The sequence below is a fragment of the Mus caroli genome, unplaced genomic scaffold (genome assembly GCF_978045245.1).
Source record: "Mus caroli unplaced genomic scaffold, Mus_caroli_1 scaffold_2, whole genome shotgun sequence".
Taxonomy (NCBI): Eukaryota; Metazoa; Chordata; class Mammalia; order Rodentia; family Muridae; genus Mus; species Mus caroli.
In genome coordinates, this window is record NW_028227257.1 from 121,475,687 (window position 1) to 121,497,436 (window position 21,750).

General features: G+C 42.1%; 1 protein-coding gene across 15 annotated transcripts in view; it reads right to left on the reverse strand.

Moving 5' to 3' along the window:
- Pkp4 (plakophilin 4) overlaps nucleotides 1-21,750 on the reverse strand; it is a 207,345-nt gene that overhangs the window by 121,572 nt on the left and 64,023 nt on the right. The window lies entirely within an intron of this gene.

The following is a 21,750-nucleotide window of genomic DNA, read 5'->3' on the forward strand; positions in this document are numbered from 1 at the left end:
ATTGATATGATGACGTGTACAAAGGGCTTACATCCCCCGGTTTTTAGTTACAGATTCTCATTAGTGAGCCTTATCAGGGCTATTTTTAACACCCACATGTTCATAACACTTTTTTTTTTTTTTAAAGAAATCTGAGCTTTCACTAGCATGTCTCTTAAAATTCTTTCTGTCTATACCTGTTATCCAAAGTAAATTCTACCTTTTAAGACCTTTGTTACAAGAACATTCCGTTCCCAGTTCTAAGAACTAGAATATATTTAAGCTCTGCTTACACTCACTTAGAGACTTTAGGTGAAACCATTTCTTTATCCCTTGAGAGGTTTCTCAGAGCTGCTAGACACATCACCCCAATCATCATCTCCATCCTTACATGTGACATCCTTACATCATCTCCCACATGTGACAGATCCCCTTTATCTTGGGCATTATATAGATTATTTGTGGTGGCATTCGGTACTCACCCAGGTAATCCAAGATAATCTCTCTATCTCAAGGTCCTTAAGTTAATTACACCCATGATTATACTTCTGATACTATTTATTGGCTCCAGGCATTGAGATGCCTATCTACGAGAAAAAGAGCCTTATTCATCTTATTAAAACCATAGTACAGAGTTAAAGTATATTAATTACTAACAGTTTATCATGCCTATAAACAAATGTTGACACAGCTTTCTCAAAGTGACCATTTAATATTGATATTGCAATAAAATGCTGCAAAATTACTTTACTCGCATGTCAATTATGGCATAATTCATTCTGATTTTTCCATCTGCAAAAAATTATAACTAAATACAAACATAATTTTGAAACGAGGCTGATGTACATTAAGTAGAGTAAGCACGAATGAGTTAGCAAGTGTGAAGATTTAAAAGTATCCTTCCACACTGAGTAAAGACCCTTAGGAAGTTACACTGTGTCTGATAAAGCTGTTCTTACATTTGTGATCCTTGGGGTAAGGAAGAGCGAGCAAGGTGACCCAATTTCTCAAGAAAGAGTACTGGCTGGGATGGTTTCAGTAGAGTGGCAGTCAGCTAAGAGTCTGCAAGCTAGATCAGCTGCCCTGAAAAGGGGCTGTCTACACCCGCAGCCCCACCCCCCACCAGCTCTTCATTCCAGATTCAGACACTGGAGATGCTTTGAAAATTAATGCATTTTCCTCTAACACGCCAGAAGTAAACAACCTGGAGCCCCCCCACCCCCACCCCCAAGATGGAACAGTGAAAGGAAATCCCCCTTTCCTCTCCTTGAACTGTCTTTGCTAGGTTGGCTTGGCCATCACAGCCCTAAGGAGGATCTTAGCACTGGGAAAGCCAAGGGTTCTTCTCTATTTACTCCTAGAGCGCAAACCAGCACTGCATTACACAATCCAGTTTGTTAAACTAATACTTAATAGTGAGAATGAAAAGTAACTATTTACAAGATCAGTCCAAAAATGATTATTCATGCTTCTTAGTTTGAAAAGAAAGCCACATTTTTTTATTTAACAAGTGTGAGTAATTAACAAAGCAACCTAATCTGGCTTAGGTTTAAAGTCCAAGTGTAGGCTTTACAAGAAGTCCCTGGAAAGGGCTGTTTCCTTCAAGATTAGGTTTTTCTCAAAAAAATGCTTAATTGAAAATCTGAACCACCAATGAAACAATAAGCATTAGATACTTAGACGTGTCCAATCTTGCATGAACTCAGCTAGCTAGATAATGCCTAAGTGATGGTGTTGGTTATAGTTTCATACTACACATGGTTATAAGCAGTTTTCTCCTGGGTCTAAAACGTATATTACCTTCAGGAGACTGGCAAGTTGGGGAGAGTCATACAGATATAAGATCCCAAATGGCCACCTTGCTTGCTGCATCTTACGACCAGGACCAGAGATTAGCCCCCATCACATCTGACAGCCTTTGGAGGCCAAGTCTTTGAGTCATACTACGCTTGCCTAAGGACTAAGTCAAAATTTGAAAAATTCTGTATAGAACTTTTTCTAGTGTGATAGAAAATTCTCTATCCTTTTAGGGAAGTGGAGGAACATTGCTGGCAAAGGACCACAGGGACCTGTACGTGCTAGTCACAGGCTGTCACTGAGCTCCAGTCTCAGCTCAAGGTAATCTGTATCTGGTAGCAGGTGGGTACGTGACTTGCTCGTGGATAGCAAAAGTTACAGAACTAAACACTTGAGTGGAGAATTTTACTGTATGTCAATCTGAGCACAGTAAACTTGCCTGAAGAACACATACCCCTAGCTCCACGCTTCCTTTTCATTACATCACACCATTTTCTCCTTCGGGTGCCGCTCTGATCCTAACAATACTGATACATACTCACAAGCTGACCACTGTGCTTGTCTGCTTGGTGTTCTCCACCAGATTAAATCATTTACATCAGTGATGCCACCGTGACATGGCCTCCTTGGGCACCTGCACACATGCACATGCGCACAAATACACATGAATAAACTGAATATCTTTGAAAAATATGAAAGTCATGCTACATGTACTACACACAGGGACTTCATATGCTAAGATCTTTCTCAGTGTTTTCCTTTCCTTTGTTAGGCTGATTTTCTATATCAAAATACTCAGAAGAAAATTCAGTTTCATTTTAAAAATGCTTCTCTTAGCAATATGACTGAATTCATATGCTGTGTTACAATTCTTACTTAATACTTTTCATTTAAGAATGAGTGCAAAGGTTGAGCCAGGAAGGTGAGTCCAAAGGCCATTCTCTGAACTGCCACGTCATATACACTGCCTGCGGACCTTGTGAGTGGTGGCCACAGCCTATGGACCTTGTGAGTTAGTGGCCACCGCCTGCTGTGAGTCAAGTGCATCCTGTAAAACTCAGTGCTCGGGCATAAAGTGGACAATGAAAGAAACAAGCCACCTGGCTCATGCTTGCCCCAGGCTTGTCAACCCAGCTTGTGCCAGGCCTTTCCCTCTCTGAACACATATCTTTAGCCATTCTGTAAAGCTCCAGGCCAAATCTTTTTCTGCCTCTGTGGGTTTAAAGCCCACGCCTGGCTCTCCCCATAACCTGTGCCCTCCTCAATTCTGCCCAGCTCACTTTGCTATATTTACCTCCTCTCCTGAGCTGCACAGCTTGAAAGGAAATCTTTTATCTCACAAGTGAGATTTGCCAGAACCTGACACCTCACTTGAGCTGCCTACTGCGATGCTACGATGCTACGTTTCTTGGCTCCTGCCCTGAGATGCTACTTTCTCCAACCCAAATCCCACATTTCTCTCCTGTAGACGGAGAAGGATGGCCGACCAAGTTGTTTGTGATGACTTTGTAAAGAGAGACTGCCAAAGCATGGGGCTTGGGGCCTATGGGTAATGCCTGTCCCTTTGGTACGCAGGTGCTGTCAACTGAACATTTCCCTACAAGCGTCCCGAATGACCTACACGAGACACAGTGGCACATCCGACAGTGGTGCCAAGTCTGAAGAAACACTGCCTGAGCCAAAGATGACAACGATAAAATAAACTGAGAAGTGGCTTGGATGGCTAGGGAATCTAAAAATCATCCCTTCTTGACATTCTTCTTATTCTCATCTATGCAATTCAAAATCTCTTATAAGCCAGGGAGGGTGGCGAGGATCCCTTACAGCCAGTTAGGGGTCATTTTCAACACAGCTATCCTCTGTTGCAAACAGCAAACAATTCAAAAAATAGTGTACTTTATATAGAACCCTCTTCTTAAAATCCAATTCAAATAAAACAGAATAATGGCACAATTTCAGTCCACAATTTAAAATAATCTGACAGTCTAATACAGAGAGTTTGATAGCCGGTATTCAAATGTCGACATCTATTTGCAGATATAATCTACTGAAGAGACACAATTTAAACTGAATTTAATTCTTTCAAGATTCAAATCAGCAAAAACAAGCCAATGTCAGTATCTACCTCAGCTAAAAATATGGTTCAAATTTTGCAGCACTGTCAAAGGCATTGCATATAAACTCTCTTTAGCTGATGACGAGAGATTGAACACGCAGAGTAAAAATTGAGCCACGGGGATGAAGTGAAGAAGGTAATCATAATTCTTAGCATTTATGTAGAGATTCTGCCTTCATGGAATTTTCATAAACATTCAACTAATTAAATTAGGCAATGCACTTGTGGAATGTCATCATGAGCTTATAACCAGGAAAAAGGATGGCACCAGGCTTGAGTAGATCACAGTCCTAGGGGGTATATTTGCATATCTATGTATTTATATGAGTGATTATAATTATTCATAGATATGGCTAGAAACTATGAGTTTAAATAAGTACAAAGACTGAGTCAAATGCGGGTTTGAGGAGACTCCCAGGCTTTTGCACCTGCACAGACCCCATGACTGTTACACTCTGTTATATAAAAAGCACTAGGGTAGGGAAGTTTGATTTGAGCTTAGAATACTTGCCCTCCAACAGATCACACGATATGACACAATTTAATATATTAAAATGTAAAAGCTCTTTCTCTCTGCACTTCTCAGATGCACTGACAGAAAGCTTTGCTGGTGACAGTGTATGAGGAGCATGGGGACAAAGAGAGAACCTGGGGGGTGGGGGGATGGAGAGTGGAGGCCTCCATGTCTGGCAGGGAAGTTGTTCCCAGAGGAAGGTGTGGGTTCCCAGGCTTTATGGATGATTGGAAGCAATGCCCAAGTGGCTTGTGTTTGGTGCCGCCAAAGTGAATGTGGAAGACATAGGTTAGGTCTGTTCACTTTTGTACTCGGGCTTGCGACAAGGGATCGATCTGGGTGTCTTGTGGCACTGTGCAGTCATGGGTGAAGGACAGAACCGAATCCTGGTCCTGTGGTGAGAGGCCTCTGAGATGCGCAAGGGCTCCAGGTCGGACAGTGGGGCTTCATCAACTCAGCTCCATACACCCAGCTCCACTTCTGTGGCTCCCCATGTTCACCAACAGGTCACGAGGGCTGTATACACGCAACTCCTGGCATGTGACATGTTTCCATAGGCTATGAATGCAAATCCTCAAACGAAGAGTTCTGTGGGTGACAGATGAGGTGGAGCGGAGGCAGAGATACTTCCTGCCTCTGTCTAGTTAGCCACATGAGCTGGCTTCTAACTGTGGGCCAGACTCTTTCCACACGCACTAAACTGCTCAAAGACCAACCATGACTCTCATTTCCTCGTGTGGCCCACCTAACAGCACAAGGAAACACATGGAACACGGCATCTGAAGGTATAGCCTCCCATAAGCCTGAAGCAGGCTAAACCAGAACTTGACCTTGCTGCCACTAAGGAGATTATCTAGGGTGGAGCCTTCCTCCCTAGATCACTCTATTCTGCCACAGCTGCTGTTCCTCTTCCCGGAGCTATTCTGGAGACTACGCCCTAATCCTGCACGTCATCACCTGCAGCTGGTTCCAGGCTCCAAGGATGAATCGGCGGGAATGGACTTTCCCCCCTCTTTTATAAATCGTGTCTGCCATTAAAAATTTGAACCTTGAGCAGACTTGCATGTCTTGGTTCCATTATTTCTCAACCCACCTAGGCTTCCTCTTTTCTTCCAGATTTCAAGATGCCTTCCAGGCTCGAACTGGGACATGTGAGCCGCTGGCCAGCCCCAACATGAAGGGAGCCTGGAGTGGTGAAGAGAATGTTTACATGAAAGCAGCAAGTCTCAGTGTCCAATTCAAAGCATTTGAAGCCTAAATTACTCTGATCCTTATTTCTTAGTATAATACACTCCAAATGAAAATAACTGTTCTCCTTCTGCTGGTTATAATAGCATAACAATGTTTTGAGTAACAATTTTCACCAAATGATTTCTGCATTTCTAAGGGCTTTACTGCTCAAGGGTCTCAGATGCCCCTCTGAAGTCAGCTGACTAAATTTCCCTTCCCTCTTATCTTTTTGGAACGGGGTTTCTCTGAGTAGCCCTGCTGCCTTTGCTTTGTAGACCTGGCAGCTACTAACTACTCTTGCCTGCCGAGTGGGAGTGGCTTACAACCTCTTTGCTCCAGTTAATCAGTGGCCATGGTCAAGACCACGGCTCTGTGACTGGTGCTGGGTTGGAGGTTAGTGTGGGAGACAGAAGCAGACCCTCATTGCTTGATTCCCATAGCCCGCTATGGCTACTTAACACACTTAGATCTCAGGTCTGTCCTATTTAAAAGTGCAACAGGCATAGTACATGTGAGTGCTTGTCTATCTGGAGGTACATACTATAGTCAAAGTTATTTTTTGTAGTTTTACTCACACAGAGTAAAACTGGGTGATTTTTAAATTTAAAACTTAAGTATGACTTAGTCAATAAGCATTTCCATACTCTGATCTGAGCACACCAGGTGCTCCACTGGGTACTGAGAATAAATGTTGAAGAAGGTAGATACATTTTTTTTTTCTTATAGATATTTGAGACTCAAAAACCTTTTCTGTCTAACTATAATGAGTATTTTAGTTTCAATTATACTTTGAAATTTACTCATTTCCAATTACAAGCTGTAAAAGAAATAATTTTCAGGCAATGAGGCAATGGTGAAAACTGTGTTCAACAAAATCATGAATGTAACTTGAGATTCTGAGTACTTTAGAGAGAAAACTTTTTAGTTGTTTAAAATTATTCAAATTGAAAAATCCTGTTAGTATAATAATTTCCCCAAATATAGGAGCAAAAGAGTTAAGATCTCACAGGAACATTGATTACTTGGTATATTTAATGATTTCCATTATTATTTTACAAGAACATAAAAGCTCAAGACTGAGTTTATGAAATTTAATCACTATTTATAAGATTCAGAAAAATCAGTATTTTAAAGCTTAAAGATAAAATTAACTCAAAATTACTTTAAAATAGACTGGTATTGGGGACACAAGAAAAAATTCCTTTCTGTCCTCTGTAGTACTTTCTTATTATTTAAAACAAGCAAGACTATGGTCCAAGGAATACAAGAATGAAAGTAATGATTCTGATTCTGGTCTTTTACAGCCCACAAACCCACCAGCAGCCCAGCCTGAATCAGATGGTGTGGATGGCAGCGTCCCCGCTCCGTGTCAGGGCTCTTCTTCTCCTGTGACCAAGGCTGCTGGCTGGCGATGGTTCCTTCTGCTGGGCCCACAGCTGCTCACTGGAGTTGCAATTCTCAGTTTAGAGGCAGCCAGGATCAAGTTCCATCTTCCAAAGGGATGTGTGTGCTGCCTAACAGGTGACCTATCAGAACTGGAAGCTGTCTGCTCCAGGGATGGGAATGACAGCAAGCTCCCTGGACCGCTTCATGACTGAGGAATCTATTTCCATATTGTTTAGCCAAAGTATTGAGAGGCCTCCCTGTCAACAGATGCAAGAGGCGGACAGCTTTCTGACAGGATGGGCTGTTAGTGTTTGGCTGCCTCACTCCTACTCCACACTCAGATCCACCTTCGGGAAGCTCCTGCTGACACAGCAGGATTGACAGGCCTTCCGGACCATATCCTTTCTGCAACACTTTTTTCTCTGAAGTTGCCTAACACAGGGCACTTGTGGGGCTGTAGGAGACAGGTTTTCGACTCATGCAGTCCTCCTGTGACTGGGCACGTGGTCCTGACTGGTTTCTAATCAGAACTGGAAGTTCAGTAAGGAACAAATACAAACTGAGTATGTATTAAGAAGCAGATCACATTTCAGGAAGAAATGCTTGGGCTGTGTGTTGGATAGTTTTGTTAACTGTGACACAAGCTAGAGTCACCTGAGAGGAGGGAGCCTCAATTATGAAAATGCCTCAATAAGGTCAGGCTGAAGGCAAGCTCCTAGGAACTTTTCCTAATCAGTGATTGTGGAGGGCCCAGCCTATTGTGGGTAGTACCATCCCTGGGCTGGTGGTTCTCAGTTCTGTAAGAAAGCAGACTGAGCAAGCCATCTGGATCAAGCTAGTAAGCAGCACCCCTTTATTGCCTCTACATCAGCTCCTGCCTCCAAGTTCCTGTCCTGACATCATTCAATGAAAAAACAGCTATTCAGAAGCATAAGCCAAATAAACCCTTTCTTCTCCAAGTTGCTTTGGTCATGGTGTTTCCTCAAGCAACAATAACCCTACTTAGGCCATGTTGTGTTTGTGATTTATATTCCAGGAGTCTTACATCTCATCCCTTTCTGAACTTACTCATCTGGACCATGGGTAATAACAAGAGCAGCAGACATACAGAACTGTTAGAGGTTTGAGAGGGAACGCATAAACACGCCGCTAACTTGGTGCTTCCGACATTGTCCAAGGGATGCTCATAGTAATCACAAACCGTTAGTTAACCGAACGGTAACCACAGCAGAGCTGGGTGTGGTGGTGGGTGCAACTTAGTAAGGCTCAAAAGTCAAATTAAAAAGGAAAAAGAACATAGTAAAAGGCTATTATAGTGTCAATACCCAGTAAAAGAAACACCAAGGGATTGTGCTCTCATCAGTTTGGTATTAATTTTATTCCTCATGCCTTTTCTTCTGCTGAACAAGGTCTCTCTATGTCACTTAGATCTCGTAGGGCCTAGAACTTGTGGCCCTTCTGCCTTAGCCTCCAAAGTGCTGGGATTACAAGTCTGTGCCACCACCGCTGGCTATAAAGATTTTCTTTCTTCCACTGGCTTCCAAGACTTGCTATCCATATAGGGGCTTAGTGAACACATACCACTAAGCACTATGCAGAAGTGAACAAACTGTTTTCAGTAAGATTTGCCAGGATCTTTAAAGCTCAAGGTAGATTATTAACTCAGTCTTTGTGTGGTTTTGTTAATAGGCTGTCAGGACTGTTGCAGTGGGCCACCCAATCTGTGATCTGAACCTACCCCTTGCTTGGAACAGCTCACAGTCATTAACCAATTAATGGCTTCTCAGAAAACCTGCAGAACACTGGATGCATTGGCATTTCAGGTTCCAGGGCAGGAAGCAGAGACCATCTTAACTCAAAGACAAGATTGGGAGCCTGGATTGAGATCACAGATTAAGATGAAACCAAACTTAAAGCTTAGCAGGAAGGAGGAAGAGTAAACATGGCCCCACACCAGGTGGAGGTGGCTTCACTCTGCTCTAGCAATTTTAGAACCAATCACATTTAAGCACCACCGAGCTTTAGTGATAAAGCACACTGAGCTGATTGCTAAAGTCCCCAAATGAACGACAAAACTTCAGTGCTCATAAACACCCAGTAAACAGGATAGCTCTCCTCCTGAACGGTGACTTGACTACCTAGTAAATGCCCAGCACCTGATGAGCATTTCACGTAGGGGATGTGAGTGGAGTTCATGAACTGGATGAAACTACTGTTAGTTTTACAGAAGGGACTGAAACTACGAGAGGTAATGGATGGGCTTACCTGGATCTGAAAGCGGTTTGCAGGAGTCTATATTAGACTCGATAGATTCCATGTCTACTTAAAAGCAATGTTTGCATTCTCCCTACTATATCAAGATGACCTTAAATTCTTTCCTAAATTCAGTAGGAAAGGACAGTGAAGCATGGTGAGACTTTACTAAGAGGTCAGGACTCTCCAAAACTTTGTGTAAACAATAGTGAAAGCCGTCCTGTGGTACAGATATGCTCTGGGCTTACAGAATCCCCTGAAGGCTGGGAGTGGAGGAAAATGGGAAGGGTTTGGCTCTTCTGAAACAACAAGGAGAATTTTCAGCTTTAGAACAAGAGCTATTTTTGTTGTTGTTGTTCAGTTCTTGGTAGCCTCTTTCTAAATAAATCTCAGGTGACCAGCTGACATTACTTTGAGCTATCAGGGTGCTTGCCTTTCCAACATGCCAATTCTAACCTGGAAGGTGAATCAAAACTAAGTGTAGTGGCAGACAGAGCTGTCTTGGGATGGTAAAAAGCTTTATATAAAGCTAATTTGGGGCACTCAAGGCACTAGCCGGCAGTTAACAGAACAGCAAACAAGACTTTGCATGTTTGTGCCCAATATATTCTATTCTTGTGCACTTCAAGTTTAAAAGACTCTGTAGCTAGCTCGGCCTTTTTCACAGTCAAAACTGTATGAAAAGTAGCTCCATATCTTTTGCACAGCGCTAGCAATAAAATAAGACCGTCCTAATTACAACATTTGCCTTCTTCTGGGTAGGAATATATCAAACGGGAAGACTTGCATCTACCAATATGAGAGCTCTGCCTGTGCTAATAAACCAGGCAGAGTGATTTCACTTGGTTTGGAGTACATCCAGGTTACAGAAGGCAAGAATAGATTAAGGGCATGCGTGATCACAGCAGTGACAAACTCCTGCCTGCTTCGTAAAAGCACCAGTATTTCTTCAGGCATAGATGTGACTCACGCCATATTTTCAATGAGATAGTGTTGGAAGCATTTAAAAGCTGGAAAATATAATTCTGTCAGTACCAATACCTCCTGCCTTCAAAAGAAAGTTGTGACATCATTTCAAAATATATTATAGTTGTATGAACAAGCTGCTGCGTAGAATGGACCAATGCCTGTACAAGCTGAAGCCTGTGTAGTATGGTCCTAGACAAGATCTAGAGACCACCATTTTATTCTTGAATTAGAAGGATTTTGTTTCAGTATTTTGAAAAAGGGTCTCTGTAACTCAAGATGGATTCAAATTTATAGATTCCCATTTGAATAAATCTCTTTTAATGTTAACCTCATATAAAGTGGTGTCTCCAGTAATGAGGGAAGATAAAGTATACTATGAAAAGAGGTGTCCCAGGGTGCTTTGTTACATTGGTGAACTCCCCGCCCCATTGTTTTGGGAGGAAAGAAAGCATCATCCTTGCTTCCTTGACTCTCCTAGGTGGCAAATAATGGGATTAACTTATTTAATGTTCATGTTTAGATCTTGTTTCAGCCTATTTTCCATCAAACTCAAGTGTTTACAACACATAAGTACTTGATAAATTCTACAGTTCAGACACTGTTCCGATCTGTAAAATACAGTGGTGGTCCCCATGGTGACTACCTTAAAGCAAAGCATTAGCAAAAGTGAGGTTTTATACGCTTTTCCATGTCTGCCTTAATGCTACCTTGTGTACCTCCCACCAAGGTAAAGGGTTGATATACCTGAAGAAGCACTTAATGGAACTGAGCATTTCCTACAAAAATGTACAAAAGAGTTGAATCTGCAGAACTGGTTTGCAGTTGATAGTCCACAGGTCTTGACCTACCTGGAGGACATCGTGTATCATGCTATTGACTACCTAGCATAGAAATCACCCTCCGCTTCTCCCTGTCTGAAACCCTTCCTGTCAGCCAGGCCACCTGGCCTCCTCTCTGGGTCTCTCTCAGTCTGGATGCAGCTGCCCTGGGCCATAGCATCTACGTCTTAACCCCTGTCCCCTTTAGAAGACAGGATCTGATATAGCCTGTTGACAGCAAGCTCGATATATGAGATGGTGACCTCGAACTTCTGATCCTTCTGCTCCATTTCCTGAGTACTAGGATTGCAGGCACCGACGACTCCCTGGCTTATGTACATCCTTGGCTACCTTCACAATCATACATTTTCTACTTTTATATCCAAGACAATCAAGCCTATTATATATTATATATCCAAGACAACACAACCCACCCAACAAGGTCCCACATCTTATAACCTTTGAGAATTCATCTCTTTCCTTTCTGTTAGCCTATGACACCTTACAATTATTATTTTAATAAAGTCTTTTATTCTTTACCAGTCAACTTATTTTATAGTTTTAGAATGTTAGAAAAAGCAAAATTCTTTTTTGTAATTAATGTTGAAAACATACAGAGAAACCATGTTAAGATGTGTGTTCATTAATACATGCATGTGGAGGCTATACACATGTATATGTATTTCTGTAGTAAAACTGATCATTTTGTAGTTCAATGTTTCATTTTTAATCCTATTTTTTCTCCAATGCAATTAAAAATTCTTTATAATGTACTGCCAGTCACACGCATATAATACAACACGATACAATTCCACCTGTATTGAGCAATCAATTTATCATTAATTTTAGGCATTATAAATGCCATTGTGGTTAACATTTCTATGCTTTTATTCAATATTTTCTCAGATGAGATTCTCTAGACTCCAACTATGAGATAACAGACACAACCGTCATTAAGGTCTTGACTGTAGACAGTGCTCTGCAGTGGCTGTGCACTGACTTTCATGGGTACCCGTGAACTCAGTACCCTGTTCCTTGGCTGTACTGTTGCCAGCATGCAGGGCAGATGCGTGTCTGAGTTGAACACTATCCTGTAGCTATTACAGTAGTTCATGTGCATCTTCTTCATGGAGGCCCGCTCTCCATTAATTCCTTTTCTATGACTTCCTCCATGCTTTCCTTTCTCTAGCTTTCCAGAACATGTCCTCAGATACTCTAGTGCTGACAAGGCCCTGTCCCACCGTATCCATCCGTCTGTCTCACTGAACCCAACCGCAGACTTCAGTTGATTCCTGTTCTGCATCTGTGGGGTATGGATGCCTGAACAGGAATCTCAGGATCCCTACTTACTGACAAACACTGGAGGGTCTGTGAGTTACTTAGCTTTCCTAAATATCACTTTCCTCTTGTCTAAATGGTGGTTGTAATAATAGTTATCTGTATAATGAGGTGTTTTTAGTAACAAGCAACAGAAAACACCCTGGCTAATTTAAGGATAAATATAAAAAGATATTGGATCGCTCAGGACTATGTGATTACCAACCAAATTTAGCAACACGGGCAATACATGGAACAAAGAAATTCAGTGGCTCTGAAGACAGGCAGAGTTTTACTATATTAACTCAAAAAGTCAGAATAAGAACACAGGCAAGATGGGTGTGAGACACACGCCTTTAATCCCAGCATTCAGGTGACAGAGGCAGGCAGATCTCTGTGAAATTCAAAGCCAACCTGGTCTAAATAGCAAATTCCAGGACAGCCAAGGCTACAGTCCTCTTGCACACAGCACGGACTCTCACTGGACCCTGACTCCAGAGGCCATTTATTCTTATGCCACACTGGTGTTAAAACTTCTTTCTAATTTTTTTCACCAGCAGTAGTAACAGTATTTCTAATAACAGCAGTGGTGGCAGAAGAGAGAGAAGAACCAGCCATATATTCATCTATGCAGCAGTGCAGGGCTCGGCCATCACACAGCAGTGCTAGCCTGGACAGAGCACTGCTTTTCCCCCATCCAGCTCTAGCAGTGACCCTGAAGTAGCGGCTGAGCCTTCAACTCTTCTCACATCCAGTCAGTGCATTTGTAGGGTCCCCTGGCCTTTGCTCCCCTCAGCCAACAACCTTACATAGGCTTTTAAGGGGCAATTAAAAGGTCTTTCAAGTATTAAGGATTTGTGTTCAGAAGAAACAGTATTTAAAATGAAAAATAAATCATCTCCCATCACAGAATTCATTGTAGGCCCAAGGCGTGTGGCCCAGCCTGCACTGCAGTGTGGTGAGCTCATGTGAGCTCAGGTGAGACTGCTCACCTGCTTTCACGGCCCTGAAGATGTCTGCTCAGTCAGCGAACAATGGAGGCAACATTAGCAAGTGACAAAACACAGTAATTTCTTTAGAATTCACTTCACCATTATTTTTTGAAAACTTAAGAGAAATCAAGATCCTGCAGTTAAGAGCTTATGTTATATATTCAAAAAACAAACAAAAACCCCAAAATGCCAATTTCCTCTTATTAAAGAACAAGTGAAAAGACAAACAGCACCAAGCCATAGAGCAGGAGACCTGTGAGGTGGCCACAGTCCAGAATGAAAACTGAGGCAGATACAAAAGAATTTTGATTTTAAAAGAAGGCAACTTAAGGCAATACTTAAAGAAGAAAACTCCTTGCTCACATAAGTCACACGAAGGAAAGATATCCAGAGGATGATGACTCAGTAGCACCAGAGAGCCAGAGCTCTGGGCAGAGCTGGGAGCCCAAGGATGCAGTCCCAGGAGGTGATGTTCTATGGCGAACACTTTGCACATGTAAAACCCAATGGATGAGACCATGCCTTAAGCTGGAAAATGGGTGTAAAAAGGAAGGAAGGAACGTGTGCGGTGAGGTGGGGTGGGTTGGGGTAGAATATGACTGGAATATACTGAAGGGGGCAATTCTGATGTTAAGACCCCATTCCCCAACTGGTTCTTGATTTGTCCGTAAAGAAAGACGGGGCCAACTGCTGGGTGGAAGGTACAGGTGTGACTTCTGGGTCCCAGGAGAAAAAGGCAGACACTAGGAAGGAGAGAGCAATTTTTCCTGCCATGCTTTGGTGGAAGAAGAACATAGCAATCATGTGAGGTCTTGAGTGGGGGAGGAAGCTGGGGCTGGTGGCCACCACTACAGGCCTGTGGTCATGGATGTTTGGCAGAGGCTAGGCTAGGTGGGACTAGCCACTAAAGTTTAGGGCAGGTGGAGAGACAGAGACAATAAACTGGTAAGGGCATGCTTTTCTAGGCGGGAGACTGTACTGACCAGTAATTGTGCCAAGAAGGCAAGTTGTAACAGAACAAACTGAGTCTATATCCTTTACCTGAGGATTCGAGGGGAGCTGGGAGGGGTTGGTAGCATCATCTCCTCCTAGAGCTAAGGCAGTAGCAGAAAACCACATGCAACAATATATTATATATATGTCTGAAAATACTGTATTAAAACCCATTATGTATAATATTCTAACAAAACATTTTCACCTTACTAGCTTAAACATTAAAGTGATTTGAACTATTAGATCATTATCCAAGGAAAATGTATCTCTCCAAAGCCAAAATATTTTAATACTAAATATTCTATCCTACTTATAAAAACTATATGTATATCTGAAGTATAGTTATTGAAGTAGGATTATATAAGAAATAACTGTGCAAGACGAATGTCTTCAAGTTTTGATGAGTCATCTCAATTTGTTTACAATCTGTTTCTGTTTTATGCAACCCCTAATCCCTGAAGGTTTGATTCATAAATTCAGACATTCTACAAGTTAAGACACAGATTTATCTTTTAGATTGTTTGAAAAGCCTTTGTTTTAAATGGTTTTTCTTAGGAATGCCTGAAACAAAATAATTACAATTAAATTACTTTGCTGAGGTACGAGCAGCTCTAATCACTCTGGAAAACAATATATTCATGAACCATACACAAATGAAGTAAGACCATATGGACTCTTTTCTGCGAAGTAACAGGAATGGCCATCTAGAAAGTAAGCAGGCAAGCCCACAGGCAGGCACCTTCAGAACACTCACGCTGTGTGTGCCAAAGCTCTGAGCAGCCCTGGGGCCCCACCTCAAAAGTATGTTTGGCCATCCATCTCACCAAGGCGCAGCAGATACCACTTCAAATTTAATAGCCCACACAAATTGAAAGTATGCCCATCCAGGGGAAATTATCCCGTGCATTAATAATTTAACTCTGAAAAGAAACCGTGAACTGGGTTATCCAACTGAAAAGGACATTAAAATTTTAAGCATAAAAAGTCAGGTTTGGCTGTAAATGTTCACAAAGAAAAAGTATTCTATTACTTTCAAATGTAAAGTACTGTTGATAAAAAATTAAAGTTAAAATACCTAAATTGGCAAATATACAAATAACTGACATGCGATATATGTGTGCGTTAGACGTTTAAACACAAGAGTGTACATAGGGAGGGGCAGATCTGTGGTCCAATTAGTTCATAGGCCGATTACTCCTCCAGTGAAGTCTACAATACTGTTCGTGGTTGTACATTCTTCTGAGAGGAATATATGAAACAGAACCCCTTTACAGGTCTCCTTCCAGCCTCTTTGTTCTCCTGACAAAGAGCCTTACTCCCAGTAGGCCTGTGATAAATATTTTTAATAAATTAAAAACAAAGTTTAGTTACAAGTGTCTATGCTTTTTTTTTTAAGTTTACATACATGTAAGCCTGCTACAACACCTACTATGCACTCTAGTTGTATATGTGATCCTGCTATGTGTGGTCAGCCAGATGGAGTTTGTATAAACACATCTCTCTAGTTAAAGGACACTGCACACAAACCCCAGTGTCAAGAGACTCAAAAGCTGTCTTCAACTCAGACAGAACACACATTCAGTAATTCTGAAGAATAATTCAGAGAAGGTAGAACTGAGTATGTCGCAGTGTCCAGCTTATCACTCCACAGGTCACCAGAAAATGGATGTACAGCTCCTGCACGAACACTGTCCTCATCTGCATCCACAGAACACACAAAAGGCCAGACTTCTAGTGTTGATATACAACTTCAGACTTATCTCTACAGAGTCCAGTGCGAGCAACTGCTCAGAATTCTTGGCTATAAGCCCTATGACATCACGGGAGCTCTGTCATTTAACCTCAGTTCTAAACTTATTTCTATAATATTAGGGGGAAAAACTATGAAATTTAGTTTCTCTCACAACACACACACGCACACGCACACACACACAGCCTTCCCTTGTGCTTCACGATGCAGCTCAGGCATGGGAAGATGTAAGTTAAACGATTATCACAACTGCCAGGATCGTTTGGCTCCAATAGAAGAGCTAAGTCAGTTACTAACAGTCACAGGGACAATAAAAGGCTGGGTGCTGCAGTGACAGTACAGTGCCTTTCCCTAACTCCCGTGAACTATGCTTGCCTACAGCTGGAATGAAGGTGTTTGCTGCATGTGGCTGAAGTGTGTCTGGGAGGACTAGTCAGTGTAAATAAACTCAGGCTGCACAAAAGGTGGCTGCAGAAGCAGGGGCAGAGCAGTGACTTGTTTTGGTTTTAGAGGAATAAAGTAAATAATTGTGCAGGAGTTTGTTGAGTTCTGGGCACTCTGCCATACAGGAAGGGCATGTAATTACTAAAGCTAAGACAGCCATGTTCAAATGAAGTAATATCAATAGGACATGGTTGGGCTCCAAATTCTTTTATCTTCAAATTTTAAGGATCCCCGGTTCTCACTTCACTCTTTGATATTTAACTACCACTTAAATAAATAGAGGCATAATGAAGGTCTACTTGTAATTTCCACAAAAATCCAGTAAGATGTTATCGTGAATGATGGCATCTTTTTTAAGAGCTCTACAAATGAGGAGCAGGGTGATTCCCACTCATTGAAAACAACAGAAGCAATACATAGGGTACCTAATTTAGGAGCGCACCAGAACAAGAGGCACACACAGCGCGCGCTTCGGTGTGTGGTGTGTTAGCAATGTGTAACATCCACCTTTTGACTCCCACTCTGTGCCATTTGGGTTCACCTCAATCTTAAATCTGGATCTCAAGTTTCTTAGTCATCATCAAAAACAATTTAAAGAGTGTGGCTTATGAGTAGGCCTAAGAATGAAAGTCAGAGCCCCTGAGGCAAGCTCAAATCACAATCACACGCAGGCACGTACACACTCATGCACATGTGCACACATACATGAGTCTATAGAAAATAAGTAATCTTGCATCCTATATAGAACTATGAAAGCCGGGTGTGGTGGCGCACGCCTTTAATCCCAGCACTCGGGAGGCAGAGGCAGGAGGATTTCTGAGTTCGAGGTCAGCCTGGTCTACAAAGTGAGTTCCAGGACAGCCAGGGCTATACAGAGAAACCCTGTCTCAAAAAAACCAAAAAAAAAAAAAAAAAAAAAAGAACTATGAAATTTATTTGTTAATCCTACCCATGACTGGAAATACCATTTTTATTTTGAAGAACATTTCTAAAACCAAGAGACAGTAGTCTATCTGTTATAAAAATATAGTGTACTCTGCCAATCAATTGGTATACCTGCACATACCCTGTTGCTTACTGTTTCCCTGTACCTCTGAAGAGGGCATGGGGCACATCAAGGTTGTAGGGAAAGGCACAATGAACAGCCACTGCGATACCAGACTCCCTTTCAGGCAACAGCATGCTGTGGAATTTCAAAGTGGACTCTGTCATCTTGGCCTCTGGTTTTCGCCCGATGCAAGGCCCATCGAGGGCACTACATTTGGACATATTTCTTCATCTAATGATTGCATACAGTGCAGTAAGCTAGCTATTCAGCAGCTTCAAATTTGCCAGAAATCTACATACTATCAGGATACAAAAATCCCTCCTTGCCTCCTAATTTATCTTGGACTCCTGTATCCTTATTGAGATAAACAGCAGAAGCTGCCAAAAGATGATCCTCATTAGAGCCTACAGGTGGCTCTGACACTTTCTGTAACTTCAGATTTAAGTCCAAAGACCCCATTTCTCTTATTTCTAGGAATTAACCTATATTTCTATTTGCTCTCATAGAGCAAATTCCCAAATCAATATGACAACCCATCCTTTTATTATCTGTACTTAAGTGTCTGCTCATTTGGACATATGGGGGAGCAAAGCCATAGCATCTGTGTCAAAATGTCAGCAGGCAGGAGATAAAACTTTACTCTCAACTGTGTAGATGGATTTAGTTCCTAGATCAATGTGGGTGCAGGGAGAGTAAAGCTGTCTTACGAACAGGATGCACAGCTGGGTAAGAAGCTGTCTGAGAGACGTGAGACTCTTGCTCACCATGCTTCTGTAAATCTGGCTACAAGTGCATGGTTTTCACAAAACAGCAAGTCGGTAACGAGGCTATCCAACAGTACTGAACTCCTCTTTGGACCATCATTTATTGCAAGACTGATATAGTAGCGGGTGCTGGGAAGAGAAACCTGTAACACATGTATAAAACACCACTCTTTCCTTAGGGAGCCAATTATGTAAGCCCAAAGCAGCACAGGATAGTCACAGCTGTGCTACAACGCATGAAGGATCAGGAGAGAGGAGATTTCAGGCTGGCAGAATACATCTTCATAAAGGGGCTAGCCTTTGATCCTCACCAGAATGGCTGTTGTGGTTTGAATGGGAATGGCCCCACAGACTCGTGCGTTTGAATGCTTGGCCCACGGGGAGTGGTACTTTTAGGCTATGTGGCCTTGTTGGGGGTAGGTACAGCTTTTTTGGAGAAAGTGTCTCACTAAAGGGTGGGCTTTGAGGTCTCAGAAGCTCAAGCCACGCCCAATATGTCATTCTCTTCCTGCAGTTCCAGAAGTAGTACCCTCAGCTCCTTCTCCAGTGCCATGTCTGCCTTCACACTACCATGCTTCCCTCCACGATGAATGGACTGAAAGTGTTAGCCACCCTCAACTAATGTTTGCCTTTATAAGACTTGCTGTGTCATGGTGTCTCTTCACAGCCATAGAAACCCTGAGACCCTTGCTGATTGGCATCTATGTAAAAAGCTATCTTTTCATAAAAGTAGAATGTAAATTCCAACCTATGCCAGAGAGCAGCCGTGTGGCTTCAGTTGCCAGAGGAGCCCAGAGGGAAAGGCCTTTGTTTCAGACACCAGAGAGCCAATGACAGATATTTAACAGACTGGGGCTGCTGAGACTACTAGGGGCTATTTGCTTCCCTGCCCTTCCTTCCGCGCCCTGGGACTTGCCCAAGAGGACATGGGCATGTGAGCCATGTAGTGGCTTTTCCTCCCAAAGTTCAGAGGAGTGCTAAAGGTTCTTACTTTACAACTCTTCCACTAGGTGCCGTGACGGTATCCACGGTTGAGGTTGTGATAAGTCAACAAGTTAATAAGTTATTTCTACATGACCAGATCTCAGAATTTACACGCAAAACTCTTTTTATTTGTGAGGCTACTATGGTGAAAATTTGAAAGCTTAAGACTTTTTGTTAAGTAAAATACTAGGAGAACACAAATACCACTCAATGCTCAGATAGGGTTTTGGTCTGTTAATGTCAATGTCCAAAAGAAGACTCATGGAATCCCTAAATATATTTAAATTAAATCCTACTGCTCCTTGGAGCTCTTTATCTGTAGAGATGAAGGTGGTGAAGGTGGTGAAGGTGGTGGTGGTGGTGGTGGTGGTTATCAGCCCTTCCTAGGTACCATGCACTGCTGTACACATTTTTCCATGTGTGAATGCTGTCTGTCACTGTCTTTACACCCATTCTATTAGTGAGGACACTGGAGTATAGAGAGGCTTAAAATAAAACAAAACAACAACAAAACCCTCAAGATGACACAGCAACCAGAGAAACAAGGATAGAAGCGGAACCGTCTACCCAACTGCACTGCAAGTGTCCTTCCTTCTGTGCCCAGTACAAGGCCCTTACTGAGACGTTGCTGCCATCAAACCAGGTCCATTCGTGGAGAACAGCAGAGCTGACTTCATCATCCACAGCGAGGGCCAGGGCAAGGCAGCAAGGCTAAGTGACTCAATGTTCCAGAACACTGGTCTTGGATGCCCAACATTATCAGCAGTAATCATTTCACTGGAGTGTAACATGTATGCTAAGAAGGTCGTTCTGAGGAGCAGTTAAACTCAGAATTAGAAGGTAATTAGTGCTATTTATTTATCTTTAGCTTTCCTGTGCTCTGTCTCATAGGGTTGACCACAGACAGTGGCATATTTCATTACAGGTCAAGAAGCTTTTACTCAAGTATATGCTGTGTGTTTCTGAAAAAATCTCATGGAAGTTGTACTGCTATTTAAAAAGCGGGCATATGTCGTAACTCAGAAGACAGAATTCTCTGGGGTGAATGATTGAAATCCTGAGTGCTGAACACTGACAATTTTGAAAAGGAATTATATATGGAAACTACAAATGTGTATTAATGAACTCAAACTCCTCAGGACATGAAAAGAAATAAAGATAGAATGTGTCTTCCAAATAACTAAATTATCTGGATGACATATGACGATCCTTTTAATAAGCAGCATACGCTACACTTTGCTGCCTGGAGAAATTGGAATCCTTGCAATATCACACAAAATATTCACTCGAATACAATCTATCACCAAACAATGAAATTCTAACAGTCTCAGGCCAACCCAGTTCCCCAGTGGAAAGATCACAGCTGCTTTCCTCAGGGACTTCAGGGGTCAGCTCGCTGGTGTGAAGGGGCAAACGCAGCATCTCTGTTGCTGGGTTTAGTGCACACAGCTTCCAGGTTCTGGTCGGTTCTGGACACTGAGATCAGTTTGCCAGTCCTTCATCAGAACACTGTAAGCTCTAAGGTACATCACCTTACTGTTCCTTACGTCCGACTCTGACAGCTACTGGGGGCTCCAGGGAACAGCCATTTCTCCTCACTTAAAGGCCCTGGGAGGTGCATTCAAGAGTAAATGAAAGCAATCTGCTATTACTTTTCTCCTGTCTTAATGTTTTTGTAGTATATAAAACAAACAAACCTTGAGCTATAGCTACAGTCCTTCAAATACTTTTGTACCATTTTCAAACTCCCAAATTCAATAAGGAAAATAATCGCACTGCTATTTGAGTAATTTCCTAAACTGGTTTTCTTAAAAAACTTCGCTCTAACATCAGGTATGGAGTGGTTCCTTGCAGAGTGCCTGGTTAAGGCAAACGGAGAGGTGATGCAACGTTAGTGGCTCCTCCTTCTTTGTCTTCATCAGTTATGTGTGCCACTGATGCTGAGTTTGGAAAACACTATCACACGCAGTCTATTTCTCTCAAAAAGATACCCAGTAATAGTAAACTTTTTAAAAATTAACCTATTATTTGAGCAGAATAACCTTCACGGAGGGCACATGAATTCTTTTGGAGGCAGGTAGAAAACGATTCCTAGAGGATACATTTACATGTACTTTATTAAGCCTTTAAATCTTAAAAATGAAATTTGAGAGCTCCAATTTCTCTAAGCACTACAGATAAGACCTAACTTTGAAGGTCACTTGGAGTTAAAGGACAGAGTATTAGTGCTTTAAAGGAAAACATAAACACAGGTGGAAGCAAATAGGCACAGTGTGACAACGTTTACAACATTAGCTCACAAAATGAATTACTTGGATTGAGACAAACATACAAATACAGCTTGTACCCCCCAAGCCCCAGAGACAACCCTAATGCCTATGTTAAAAAAAACTCCG